The sequence below is a fragment of the Mauremys reevesii genome, linkage group 7 (assembly GCF_016161935.1).
Source record: "Mauremys reevesii isolate NIE-2019 linkage group 7, ASM1616193v1, whole genome shotgun sequence".
Lineage (NCBI taxonomy): Eukaryota > Metazoa > Chordata > Testudines > Geoemydidae > Mauremys > Mauremys reevesii.
This window is the reverse complement of record NC_052629.1, coordinates 116,332,142-116,347,447: the sequence shown is the minus strand read 5'-3', so window position 1 is coordinate 116,347,447 and position 15,306 is coordinate 116,332,142. Positions and strand designations below refer to the sequence as shown.

Sequence of the window (15,306 nt, the reverse complement as noted above, 5' to 3'; positions counted from 1 at the left end):
TGCAATTCTATTTATGTTCTCTCTCTCCTCCCCTCCCCTTTCCAAAAGATACAGTCCTGGAGCAGATGCATCCTTCATGTTTAATTCAGAAAGTATTTTACTTGTAAAAAGAGGACACAAGCACCCCAAATACACCAGGTGCAGAAGGTTAAGAAGAAAAATGGGTGTCAGTAAAAAATAGGGTTGAAAGGAAGAACAACAGCAAGTGTGTTACCACGTATATCGCTGCATCTTGTGTACTCTCTCTTATGCAAAACACTATGTAATCCTTTAAGAAACATGACAATCTGCCACTTTCTGTTCATGTAATTGGGATCAACATATGGTACAAGAGAAAAGAAAAACATTTGTTTATTAATTTAGATCAAGTTACTAACAGTGTTTAGAATTAATTCCATGTCAATTGACCAAAAGCATTAATAGAATAAAACTAACATAATTTCACTGAAATGTTGATTTTCTAAACAGTGTGCCGAAGAACACACAATATCTAATATGTTAATTCAGTAGAGACAGACAAATATGCAAGCATTTGCTGATCTAGACAATAAAACATGAAACAAACTCAATGAAATTTTGGTGTGTGAAATAATAAGGCTGCATAAAACTTTGTTTCACAAAATTCACACGGTAAAGGTGGGGTCTTTTTGGAGTGTTTGTGAAACTGATCAACTGACAGAGTATGCCATTTCTAGGATCTGGTGCAGCTTTTTGCCATCCATTTCACTCTGGGGTAAAAAACAGAATTTTCACAAAAGCCTTTCAGAAGGAAATTCACTTATTTACCACTTATTTTGCAAAGACAGAATTTTCATAATTACATGTCACCTTTTCACCTCTGAAAAATGACATTTTTAGTACGACAAAAATGTTTAAAATAAAGATGAAAATGGAAAGTACTGTATTTTGATTTTTTGCTAATTTGCAAAAATTTGAAGAATTTTTAATACACGTCTAATGAGAAGTTTTACATAGTTCTAATAATAAAATATCGGAGACTGAGGTCCAAGACCTATAAGTGCTTGCAAGCAGTCCCACTGGCTTCAACGGGATTACTTCTGTAAGTAAAGATTTTCTAGATTGAGGCCTGAAAAGACAGGCACAATATTACAGTATAATAGGCAGGTCTCACTTTCACTACACTATGTAAAACATCAAAACCTTGCAAGGAAAATACATGAACGCTGGCAAACTATTTACTGTTAGAGTCACAGCAATAAAAGTTTTTATTCCACTTTGCTGTAGATGTGATCTTGATCTAGGGTGACGGGGTGGGGGGTAATAGGCGCCTTTATAAGAAAAAGCCCCGAATATCAGGACTGTCCCTATAAAACCAGGACATCTGGTCACCCTATCTTGATCAGGTCCTTTAAATCTATTTTCATCTTTATCAGTTCTATTGTATCTATTTTCTGGATAGTTCAGGCAAACCTGTGGTATTGCACTTTGCAACACAGAATAGATTTGCAGGACACAAGCAGATCATATTAAAATTGAATTTTAAAAAAACCAAAATAGCTGAACATGACTACTTCAAATAAAATTCACTCTTGATAATGTCTCAAATCCCATATAACATTTGCCTATTTTTCTAAACACCTGTGGAGCATATTCAGTACACATGCTACAAAAAAAAAAACCCCCAAACAACCCCAAACTAGTGTTTGCTCAAGGGAGGCGAGCATGGTCTAGCGACTTGAACACAGGGTTGGAAGCAAAGATGATTATTTCAGTTCTATTAGGGAATCACTCACTGACTGGGTATGTGATCTTGGGCTTAGGTCTACATTTTCCAAAAAACACAAGTTTGAGCTGCCTGAGAACCCCAAAACTTTGACATGCAAATTTAGGCCCCTATCCTGCAAACATCTGTACACATGAGTAACTTTATGTATGCAGGTAGTCTCATTGACTTTAATGGCACTGCAGACATGAGTAAAGTTACTAACAAGTGTAAGTATTTGCAGGATGGGGATTTTAGTAGACATGATTGAAATGTTCGGCCTTAACCACTCTGTCTCTCAGTTTATCCACTAGTGAGATGGGGATAATGGCAAGAAATGCCTATCTTTGCAATGCACTTGGAGATTTTTGGCTAAAAGATATTTTTACTGTAATTTGTTAAAGCAGGACTGTTTGGGGGAGCAGACTGTCATTTAAAAAAAAATACAATGCCGGCAATGATTCTAAATGGATTAAGAGCCTGATCCAATGCATATTGATGTCAGCGGAAAGACGCCCATTGATTTCAGTGGAACTTGGATCAGGTTCTGAGTAGTCACACTGGCCCTGAGTCTGCTCCCACAGAAGGCAAAATAAGCTTTGCCGTTGAGCTCACAGTAGGATTGTTCCCTACTAGCTTCGTCCTGCAACCTTTACTCACACAGGTAGTTTCTTCAGTGGGACTAATCGTATCCGTAAGAGCGAGTTGTGTGAGTGCTGCAGGATGGGGCCCAAATTGTGAGTGACGATTGTAAAGCCATATTCAATCAATAATATAAATCAGACAATGAAATCGAGGGGGTCTAGGGAGGAAGATTGTACTAATTAAACAGTAGTACTTTATAGTACTAGAGCACGTGTGGCATTGCACAGAAGCCAAAATGTGATGAACAAAGTTCCTCCTCCCACATATACTGGCTCCCTTGAGTAACTTTACACAGGTGAGTAGTATCTCAATGAGACTTCTCACTTGCAGAAAGTTGCTTAGGAGCATAAGTGTTTACAGGATTATGCAGGATCGGGGTCAACATCCCTGCCTTGAAGAGCCTACAAGGGATAAATATGATTAGAAACCAAAACCTCTGGGGAAAATCTCCATTTCAATACCTAGAAAGCAGTCTCTCTTTTTAAGACAGTTTCAGAAATTTGATTTAGTATTTATTGATGGATTGATTTTTGTTAGCGACAACTTTAGTTTCACGATTGAACATTTCTGTTTTAATTATTTACTGCAAGGCTTCCTAGAAGCACTGAAATATAAAAACCTCAGAACCACAATTGGTTTTGTTTTTTTTTAAATTGTGAGATCCAATAATGGAATAATACAGACTATTTTTGTCCTTCAAATCTAACCAAGTTATAGTTAAGTCTAGACAAGCAGGCTGATATTTGCCTTTAATATCTATTATCTTTATGATTTTATTTTGTTTTGGAGTGTGGGGGGGAGCTTAGTTTGAAAAAAAAAATTAAGGGCTGCAAAGAAGCCAAAAATGAATTAATATACTTTTATAGGCTATTTTGTTTATAGTTCACTTTTTTTTAATTTAGAGAATCTGATGTGCATAATGATTCTGCTAAACAATGACTAGTAAAGAGGTGCTCATAGGCCTTCATCAGAAATGGCCTCTTAAACCAGAGCTGAAGTCTGAAAACCTAAAAAAATTTAAAAAACTGAATAACCACAATACAGAAGTGCGTCCACAATAGTTATCAGGATGGGGATTTTTTTTTTAAATTGTGCGATATATATTGACTGTCATGAGATACTTAGGCGCCATATTCTGACCGAGGTGTCATTATTACCTATTTGGAAAGTGAAATGATGGTGTAAATGCAAGGTGTGTGTAAGGCAGGGTGCATTTATTCACTTGGTCTTTGAAGAAGGGTAGATGGATTGTGCCACAGGCAAATGTATAGTGTTTGTATTTGCTGATGTGCTGCTGTTTGGTGGACGAAGTGAGCTGCTCATATTGTACTTTAATTTTTAATAATTTGCTGGATGCTCAAAGCCCAGGAATGGGCACTTTTTATTTATTCTAAATTGAAATAAAATAAATATCATGAGGATAAAGCTAAGCACTGAAAATTTCCTCCATTTAAAATAATATTAAATTTCATTTCTATCAAATGTTGGAAAAGAAACACTCAGGTTTGACCAACACCCCTATACTAATTGCAATTCATGTACTTTTTTTAAAATCAATTATCATATATAATAGAAGTACAGCTAACAGGCAAGTTAAGTACACATTGCTTACAGTACACAATTTGAACTATGGTCATCAGTCTAGCATCTTTCACTGATAGACTGGTTATTTGACTCATATAAATTACTTAGCATAAGAGAACTACTAGCCCTTGTTGCTTTCTTTAGACTTAAGGACCATAACATGTTCCCAGAAAGTATCAAACCTGTCAAATGTCCAATCAAATGATAAGAGAACATCTTACAGAATGTTAAGAGAGCAAAATGATCAAATCTTACAGTGCATTTTAGCCTTGCAGCGTCTTCACAGTTTCTTAAAATGACTCTCCATACATTAGTTAATGCCAATCTTAACCATTTTGAGGCTGTGTTATGTCTCATCTTGAAACTTGACCTCACATATAACTGAAGTAGTAACATGAAAGATTCCTCCCCAACCACTGTGGAACAGCCACTGAATCTGTAGTCTTACAGTGTTACTCTGGCAACATTTAAAGACAAAAAAGTGTTACTTTCAGTACCCACAACTGTGAAGTCTATCTTTCAAAACTACACACTTCTGAACCCAAAACTACACAATTCCGAATACACTTCCACAAATCCTTTTGCGACTTGTGTGCTATTGATTATTTTATTTACTCATTTTTGGTTTAACAGAAACTAACCTTCTAGCTTTCTTGGCTTCAAACATAATATACATATCCCCATTTTACAAATGCTCCATTGCGTGATATTTTGCTCTTCGCAGTGTCCATTCTTTTGAACCGTCTGTGCTAGTATCTTTCAGATTCTTGTAAACTTACATTTTGATTCTTTTTTCATGTGAGACAGATAGCACTAGTCTAAACTGTTTTCCCTCCCTCCCTCTCTCTCTCTGTCTCATAGGTAAAAGTCTTCAGCCTGCCAAGAAATCAGCAATGCAGAAGCCTGCCCATCTTTACAGGGGAAAAAAAAGCTACTCTCTCTTACCTTACAACAAAGTGATATCCTTGGTCATGGTCATGTGAAAATATTATTGAGGTATCCTTTAACAGCCTTTAAATATTGAAGCCTAAAAACAATATTTGCTGTTTTACCTTTGAAGCTTTAACAAAAGCTTTGTTTTAGCATTTACCTTAGAGTGCAATAAGAGTTAATAATCAAATCCATCCCAACCCCCACAAATGTTAAACAAAAAGATAAAAGAAATGCAAATAGCTATTGTCATGGAAAGTTAAAGTACCTGTCTGTATTTTTAAGTGAAAACTATTATCTCTATCAATCAAAATTTAAGAATACAATAGCGCTAATCACACAAGGTGCTTTGACTGAGGTACTTTTCCTCATAAAAAGTTTTTTTTTTAAACCAGAGTATAAAAGTAATATACTTACAATTAGATATGGTATTTGTAATTTTGTTATTAAAAACTCTCACCAGTCTTATTGTTAACAAATGCTTCTGAGTCTGCAGGCTGATTTGCACCCAAGAAGACCAAAGTCCCTACATATTTTAATAAGATTGATGAAATTTTATTCAGATGCTCACACTTTCCAACATGTGGTGGAACAGCACACTCTTCTGTTTGAGACGAGTTACTCAAATGAAGGAAATAGTTAATTGGTAACCAAAACTGCTACTGGCCTTGATACACATTTTCCACATTTCTCCAAATACTCTGTGTATTACAACACTCTGCTTTGAAGATGTGCCCTTTGTCATTTTTTTTTATTTTGATATAAATTCTCTCTCATGACTCTGAAAAGGAAGCTGACATTCTATAACTATTAAAGCATGCACTGTATATACAGTAGAATGTACTGTACAAGCACACTGCACAGATTTTCTAGAAAGTCATTTTTAAAACTAATTTGTTCAGACTGAATCAGAAACAGAGCTGTAGAGTTAATAAGTATGAGAGCAAGCGACAGTAATTACATCTATATTAAAAGAGCTGGAGATTAAAATGCCTATAGTAAACAGTTAACCTAGGATGCCATTATGCAAACTCTGTTCTCATGGAGGGATGTCTCCCACACTGAGCAGCAATAGGACTGTCATTTTTTCCCCCCCGCAATATCAGGTTCCCTACTCTATAGTCCTGGTACTCTGCATCATGGCTAACATCTCTAGTGTGCTATTAATATCAATGAAGAGACTATTCAATTTCCACAAAGAAAAACCTTCCTATTACAGCACACACATTCTGGTGAGGACCCTTGCTTGGGAGACAATAAAGACAAGAGTTTCTTGCTGCTTTTACAGTTCTGTGTTGCACATTGTTTGAAAGCTTTCGGCAAACAATGGAAGCATTATCTTCAGGATAGTTACAAAACAGGATTTGTTAGTACAAAGAATAAAGCTGAACTCCTTTCCCCCGCCCCTCTCCCCAAAAGAACCTGTCTATTGCAATACAATATTTAGCTCTACGTTCAAAGGTATACTCCAGAAGCACCTGTATTCTTGATCTAATTCACTGCAATAAACGACCTCAGATGACCAGGACTGCTTTAAGGCGGACTGGACAATAAATAATATCAAGCATTTTGTGCATTTATAAAGGGAAAGAGAAACAAAAAGTATCATTTTAATGAAGTACAAACTTACCCATTAATGAGGAGGAGCAAGGCTTTGAGCTGTACAATAATTCCCAACCAACTGCAGAAAGTTGAGAGTTTGAAAACACGAAAGCACTTTAACTATCCAGGCTTTCTGTGCTTCAATACTGGCTGCAGTGTAAGGAAGCAGGACTGAAGGTATGTGGTCTAAACACAACAAAAGCCACTGCCTTACTCTAGATTAAATATGCAGGAAGAGGCCCCTTTGCATAAACACAAACACTCAGCAAATGAGTAACTGGCTCAAATCAGACGCCTGCTGTGCATTCTACCTGTCCTGATCTCTGACAAGCTACACAGCCTGTTTAAGGGGATAGTAGCTAAAAAAGCACACAGCTAAAGTCTGTGCTCACATAATACTAAATAATAACAGCAATAATATGAATCATATTAATTTCTAATCTAGGAACTGTTCTAGCAAAATAAAATTAAATAAAATAAATCATTTGTCAGCCCCACATTGGCTTTACCACATACCCCACCAAAACAGAAACAGACCAAAACACCACCTGAAAATTCATTTTCACTCCTAATAAAAATTCATTAACATTCCAGTCCATTCTTTTCCTAAAAGGGGACTTAAAATTAATAGGGAACAGTCACTGTTGAGTTATAACATAAAATCTGAATTTCGACAATCTGCGCTGTCCCTCTATTTTCTGTTTTGTACATAAAAGAAGACATTTCACATACAAAGTATAGTTTTAATTATTATAAGTTTAATGCACTCCTGTTTATGTTATGTGGAGGAAAAGAAGAAATTTCTGAAGATTTTTTTTTAAATGTCATTTCTAAAATAGTCCTCATAAAAGTATCTCAAAAATATATTTACTTCCAAAACCAACTAAAATGACTAAAGACCACGTTTCCCACCAAACACCCCTAAACATTTATTATTGCAATTAAATATACATAATGAAATGTCACGATGCATTCTCGTTTCCAGAGAAAATAAGTATATTCTAGTCGCATTCATCCTTATACCCCAAGAACAGAATCAGAAAGCAAAATTTTTAAGCAATTGGATTTCACTAGTGTCCCTTCCTAACTTAAGGAGTCAAATCACATTGACCTTTTATTGTAAGTCCTAGCTACATGTTGGTTTTAGTAATTTAATTATTTTTAATAACTTGCAGTATTAAACGATTGCTATTGAAACATAAATAAGATTATACTCCTCTGCCTTCTTTTCTAATGCTGCAGCCTACAGTGTGATATGTACTGTACACGACTGCCCTACGTTCCGTACCTAAATTTCATTCTGAAACATCACTTACACAAAAGAGGATTTGGGCTTAAAAAGAGGCACCAAATATTCACTTGGATTCCAAAGCATGCAGCACGGCTGATTTGGTAGGATATTGGATTCCGCTAGCGAGGAACAAGAACTTTTCATTTGACTAACCTATTTTATTACCCTTCCTTGCACTCCTGTAGCATGAGGGGAGGAGAGAAGAGGCAGTTTTTACTTTCCCTTCCATATATTCACGATCAGAGCAAAAAGAAAAATAAAATTGCTATCATGAGCCAGTAAAGTCTAACAGGATAAAAAATCCGCCATGAAGGGAACCCACAAGAAATTTTAGAACCCCTATATTGTTCACTATTTTTGCATTGAAATGACCTTCCAAATAAGGTGTTAGATAATACGGTTCACATAGACGATAGTGATCTAACCTTGATGCAAATAAACCATAGAACAAAATTTAATCAGTATATCACTGTGTAAAAGCCTTTGTCCATCCCAATGGAGCTTCTAATGACTGTTTTGGCAGTTCTGGCTGGTAGTTATGCCTCCCTGCTCATATATATCTCATACTGGTTGAGCAGGCTAATGGAACTGCTGTTAGTGGAATCCAATATTAATGCTCTGTATCGTGCAAAACTAGATGCAACTGAATATATTATACAATTATAGGTAGTATCTAATTCCATAAGTATTAGATACTGGACTCTAAATTAATATTTTAATAAGGAAAGTGAAATAAATACCACATTTCAGGTAAGGTGTCTATGCATTCTGGATCTGCCAGTCTTCCTGATGTAAGACTGCTCTATACCGAAGCAAACAGAAAAGACATAGGACTCTGACAAAAATCTGTAAGCAAGCTTTAGATGCTGAGTGACACATACTGATGCACAGAGTCAAAGATGTCATCTTCATGCAAGCTCCACTAACTATAAGCTTGAGAGAAAAAGAAGCAAAAAAAAAAAGTGTGGGGGGGTGGAGGGAATGGAGTAAGACCTCCAGAAAATAAACAGGGTGTACAGTTTCAAAGGCTACAGACACAGACATTTCATTGTTCAAGCCAATTATCAGTGGAAAATAACAACAACAGATGGATTCAGAGTCACTGACTTTTCATATGCACTTCATCTCTGCACAACAGATGATGAAATGCGAGAGCTATCTCAAAAAGGCAAAACATCTTTCAGTAAAAGAACTCTATACTCCAGATGGGGACCTTCTAAGGCAGCTGATTATCTTCTTATAATGTTGTAAGATAGACTTACTAAAACATTTCAAGAACTGATCAGATAGGATGAGTACAATGGCATCATTATTAGAAGTAGTCTCTTCAGACTTGTGACTAAAAACAGTCAGAAATTTCAATAAGGTTAGAACTGTATGTTTCTTGTTTTCACATCAATTACTCTTGGTTCCAAATAAAGGGCTCAATCCCATAGTTTCCAGGCTGGGAAGGAATTCAATGAGACTTCTGCCTGAGCAGAATAATGCAGGATTGGGCCCACCACTTGGGAATCTCTGTACAGCAAAAAAATAAAAAAAACCTCTCCCCTAAACAGGTACTACTCACGTGAATAAGGTGGCCTTCTACCAGTGTGCTCCTCACCCACAGAAAAGAAGAGATTAAGCATATTTACAATTATTTTTATAGTTTCCAATGTAACTGTTAAACACATAGGGACCTGATTCTTTGCCTATGTACCTACAGTGAAGTAAATCAGGAATAAACCCAACCAAGTCAATGGAATTACACTGGCATATAACTGGTGTGATAGAAGCATCAGGCCTGTAGATTGTAAATCTTACTTAAGAAACCTCTTAAAATAAGTCATCTTTTATGGGAAATAAAGCATAATTTGCTTTCAAAGGGAAATAACAAATATATGTAAATTTTGGTGGTTCCGGTGATAAGCAGTTCCAACAAATGTCACATAAACATCCAGTTAAGAACCACCTACCTATCATAACCATCTCCCACTCAACCTGAATACCACAAAGTATGTGTTTTTGATAACATGAATCAGGTACACCACAATTTCAAAACCTAAAATAAGTAATGGAAACATTAGCTCATTAATCTTTAAGACAACATTTCTTTATTGCAAGAACACTACATAACTAGCAGATTTAAAAAAAAATTAGTTTGCCATTTTTGCAGTTCATTCTCCAAAACACACAAGAAAAATTTAAAATGTGACACTTCTTAAAAATCAATATTCCAAAGGGCGCTGGGTACGGAACACACACACGCAACCTGCCCCTATTGCTAACTTATTTCAGAAGTCAAAAACTATTTTTAAGCACAATTCTGTTGACTCAACAAATTTAAAATCATGTAAAGGGGGGAATGGAAGTGAAAAAGCACAGTATTCCCCATCTTTGCAATGCACTTTGTCAAAAGTAAATTCAGAGGGGAACACACAAGCAAAGAGAAAATTTTGCCAAAGGCAAAATTCTGCAACTGCTTTAAGAAGCAAACAAGTACACAAAAGATGTGTAATACAACCATCTGGCTCTGCTCATGCTATATCAATAATCTCCAAAGTTTATCCCCACCTCCTTATCCAGCCCACACTGATGCCACAAAACCAAATGGCATCACTTATGCTTCCCGCCCATCACATTTTAAAATGGTATTTAATATGCCACATTTTTGCATTTAATCAATTTCATAAAGGAAAAAAATATTTTAGCTTCTCGCGTTATTAGTTCTGCTTTTTCTACTTATTGGGAGCTACAAAACCACTATGAAAGTCCTTGTGGTAAAGGCACTCTCATATCAACACACTGCGTCAGGTATCTGGATAACGTACTGGTCAAAATTTCAATCTCATCTCTTCTCTAGTTTTGTGTGTCAGAGTGAAAATGGAGAGGGTGAAGAAGGTTGTGCCCAACAAAATCACCTGCTCAAGAAATATGGGTATGTCGTATCTGATTTTGGATTGGATTCTGGATTTTGTCTCCAAATGGGATGTGAGAGAAGAAAATGTGGGGAAAAGAAACTAAATATTATTCACATTTTTCCATCTAGGATTTCAAATATTTGCACCAACTATTTTAAACTGCCCACAGTCAAGGAATCAGCTTGCTGTAAGCCATTGCAGAAATTAATATTTACCTGTAGAGGTGTGAGGCGAGAAGACTGGAACATCACAATACAAGTTTTTCCCTTCTTGATGGGCAGGCATAGGCACATCTTATATTACTTACTAGATAGGATGGATCCCAGAAGGCAGCACTGGAGCATGTGCACGGCACTGGATGAAAATATCCTCTCGTGACAGTAAAGGTAAAAAATGGTTTCAAAAAATGTATAGCACCACAAGCTCATAAAGGAGGATTCCTCTCTGACTGTACTCTCTCCATGTTATGCTTATTATCCTGTCCCAGACATCTGATACAGGCCACCAACATGCTGGGCTTTTTCACTGATGACATTCATATCATGTATTATGAAGCCTCCTCTTACACAACTTGCCACAACATAGGAAAAGGTTGTGTTCTCTTAAACATGGCCCCCTCACAACACACAGTCGCTCACACACTCTCATTTGCCAGTCTCCTCTGTCCATCCTCACAAATCACTCCTCTTTCTGCACATATCACAACATGTCCAGTTAAAACCCACTTCAATAAAAGAATTGTTGAGCACAGCCGGTGTGGTTTCAACTATATGTTCAATATCTCCTGAATCTACTGGGAAGAGGGATAAAAGATGCAAATGTCTGATAGCTGGAACAAGTGCTTTGGTGCCCGAACAAGCCCTATCATGAATACAAGCAACAGCCATCTCTCCTGAACCCAATTCCCGAGAGGCATCTAGCACCCCCAACTCCCACTGAGGAGCATGGGAGTTGAAGGCATTCAGCAATTTACAAGAGGAATTCAGTGTCGCTCAGGCCCATTAAGAAAGGACGTGGATGGAGGTAGAAACAGTACACAACGCATTTCGCGCACAACGTGGTTGCTGCACGGCATCATTTATGCTGCCTAAGCAGGTCCCTCTTATCCGAAGGTAGGTTTTGAGCCCTACATGTTTAACTGAAAGAACAGTTCGCTTTTGTTTGGGGTTTATTGTGTTCTTTAGGGAAAAATCACCAGTGTAACCATCATGATTCATACTGTGAAAGCTTGACATAAAAATGGTACCAAAAACAATACTTCAAAGGTATTTACAGAGCACCAGTCACCGCAGTATTGAGGTGCTGACTCAAAGCTCTTATTTTTAATTGACTACCTTTCTATAATGACATACCCAAGTCAAAATTCTGTTCAATGTTAAAAATGCTGCTCTAAACCAAATAAAATGTGCTTTCTGAAGGAAAAAAACAACCACCACCACCAAGAATACACCCCTTCTCTGCTTCCTGACAGTCCTGACTCAGGCAAAATGCTGTATGGAGCATACGTAACAGAGGCAACATTTGACCCTCTAGCAATAGACTTCCGATCCATGGTTTTCGATTTTCAGAATGAGACTACTGACTGAAACAAGCTTAGCATAGCTCTCAAAGACTCAGCCAGAGGGAGGCTCCCTCTTGGTTAATCTAGTAGAGCTGATGCCCATAGACCACAAGAAGTCTCTGGTTTGAGTAACAAGTGTGGTTATCTGCAGGACACACACAGCGAATCCAGCCACCGGATGGGGGACTGCACTAATTGCTTAAGTCTGCTCTAGTGTCTGGCCATCAGTTGGCAGGCACAAACACATGGCTGCCTACCAGGCATAGGTTAGCACAGCTGGAGCCAGATGACTAACTATTAAAGATATTCTTCCAGTGTCAGCATCTGGCTCCTTGGCACGCTCCATGTACAGTTGAGCTGGTTGTTTCAGAGACGTCTCTCTAGCTCTGTCTTGCAAAGCGGTTAGGCTGCTGTGGAGCTGCATGGACTATTTTTTCCTCCTTTAAAAGGTGAAATGAAAAGCTTTTCACCTGCCAAGACATAGGTTTTGGTATCTGATTTCACATGCAACTGTTGATGACACCACCGACACCTAACGCAGAACAAGAAATCCAGCTGCTTAGGTATAAGAGAAGTCATTGTTCAGTGGAGGAGAAACACAAATCCTAAGCACTCATGACCTTGGTACGGAGGCAAATGGGATTATTTTCTTTGGAAATAAATATATTTATATTGGTTAAGTCTGTACCTATATTCAGGCTATCAATCTGGGATCATGAACACTTTGTTAATTTTTTTTAAAATCCTTTTCAGTTTGATTTTAATACGAGATGTCTCTGACTTGACTGTACAACTTCTTTGTAAGAATTAATAACAGTCTTCCACAAACCTAGGGCTGGGCGAACGGCTCAGTGAACTAATCCACACCTGGTCTATGTAAAAACGGGCTCATATTTTCCAAACAGAAATAAACCCCCTTTATATGAACCAGGTTTGGATCCAACTGCTAAACCATTCCCACATTCTACACAGGCTTTTACTATGATTAAGGAAAGAGGTGGTGCTTAATGGGTGCACATGGATGTCTGCAACACAACAGCTCCTTCCTGAGGGCCAGTCACGTATCAGGAACAATTCTGAAACAGAATTAAACGCTGTGGGGCAATTCTACTCTAAATTATACTTGCTGCAAATGCAGAGTAACCATCATTTTACGTACAGCAGTATAGCAGAGAACAATTTGGCCTGGTCTCTTTTCTCTTCCCAAGAAAAACTAAGCCTGTAATGCAAAATGACTGAGAACTACAAGCTGCCCATGCCAAAATACAATATTAACGTGTGCAAAGACTAATTTAGAGGAATACAAAGTCTAACTAAAACATCGTAATACCTTAAAATAATGCTTTAAGTTCAATTCCTGCGCATTTTTCGAAACCACCGAAACATAATGAAGTTTTACTTTAAACATAGCATTTATAACTCATGTCAGGCTCTTAAAGTAACTTGGACCACACGCTAGGAAAATGTACTTGCTTGTACATTTGCACAGCTTACAAATTGAGGAGCATATATTGCCTTCCATCCACAGACAGAACTCCCATTGGCACAGACAAAGGTTCTATGCATGGATCAAAGACAATATGTGTACCTAAGAATATATATATATATTTTTTAATAAATTGGCAAAAAAGTAGAATCCAACGGCTAGTTTATTTTTGTTGCCTTCATGGCACTTTTTCTACCTTCTCCCACTTATTTCACAAGTGCTCCACTAGAAATCTTTGTGGCAAGGATTATGTCATACTGTCACAAGATCAGGTGTGAAGTATAGGTATGAATAAATATATATCCACAACCACATTTAATTTTCAGTGGTTGGGCATCAAGGGACAAAGACGTTTTTATGCAGAAGTATTAACCAAGAGTTTAATTTTAAATGGTCTGGATTTAAAAAAAGCAATCACTACATACGGTATGGGCCTAAAAGAAACAAAAACTCTCTCCCTTCCCTACTTTCGGAAAAAGCAATTCAGAGTTTTAAAAATTACTGCTCTTTATATTAAAAATACAGAGTGCTTGATTATTTCTTCTTTTAAGTCACTGATACCATGCAGGATAATTGTACTTTATGCATTGGTAATAAAAACTCTTCACTGAAAAGAAATATATATTTTACAGTAATCAGGAAGGAACTATTTTGGTACCTTTTCACGAGTAGCCATTTACTTTGGCACTGAATTGCAGCATGTAGGAAAGAATACAGTATATGTGCTAACACAAGAAAAACTAGACTCTAGGATGACTATACAGAGAAAGACGAATTTAAAGCAGCCTTCTTGTGTTCTGACATAAGAATATAAAAATGACACGAGCATGAAAAGATTAGTTTACATGCTTTTCAATCACAGCTGCCGCTCAGAAACCACGATACCTTTAAAATGACATTCTAAGGAAACAGATACAGTGTGGCTGCAGCAATGGCTAGATATAGCTAACATGAAATTAAAAGGGCACTTTTTATTTACATACTTCATACAGCCCTGAGCTACAGGACAATTATGACAAGATTTTTTAGCATGAGTAATTTAGAAATAATCTACTGATAAATAAGAGTGCACTGCAAAGGATTTTGCAGAGCAAATTTTTATCACCAGCCTTAGATGTCAAAACACAGTTTCAGGGACAGGGAAAGAGCAAGCTACATCTTCTTAGTTAATATTTAATTGGGTGCTAAAGATTCCTTATACAGGACCTCTGAACCATCACTGACAGCCCCACAGTGTGTCCCTATCTCTGCAAAGGATGCAGGCCCTGTCTGTATAAACCAAAATAACATTACATTTAATCAAACCATTCAATTAATAAATCACTTGAGTGGTCACTGCAGCCCAAGTCCTATGTAATTTCATAATTTTAAAAATATTTGCACTCTGCAACCACTGATATTGGCGGCAAAGTTCCATAATACACACTTAACACTTGAGTTGGAGAACAAATTTATTTAATAAATGCAGAGGTAAGTGCAGTAATGCCACACCACTCAAACTGCCAAATCACTTAGAGCATCTTGGGAGAAAAAGCAAATACACTTTTTCATGATTTAAAGGTACGTCGCTGCTGTAGCTGGATT

General features: G+C 37.1%; 1 protein-coding gene across 37 annotated transcripts in view; it reads right to left on the bottom strand.

The window, feature by feature from the left end:
- Positions 1–15,306, bottom strand: part of FOXP1 (forkhead box P1) — a 498,462-nt gene that overhangs the window by 294,884 nt on the left and 188,272 nt on the right. Inside the window, exon 1 of one of the 37 annotated variants that reach the window (XM_039482893.1) lies at positions 4,208–4,227. The exons of 34 other annotated variants lie outside the window; for them this stretch is intronic. The gene's annotated coding sequence lies outside the window, so the exon portion shown is untranslated. Of the gene's footprint in view, positions 1–214; positions 236–4,207; positions 4,228–15,306 lie in introns of those variants that run through there. 2 more of the 37 variants (XM_039482889.1, XM_039482891.1) reach the window with 2 other exon arrangements.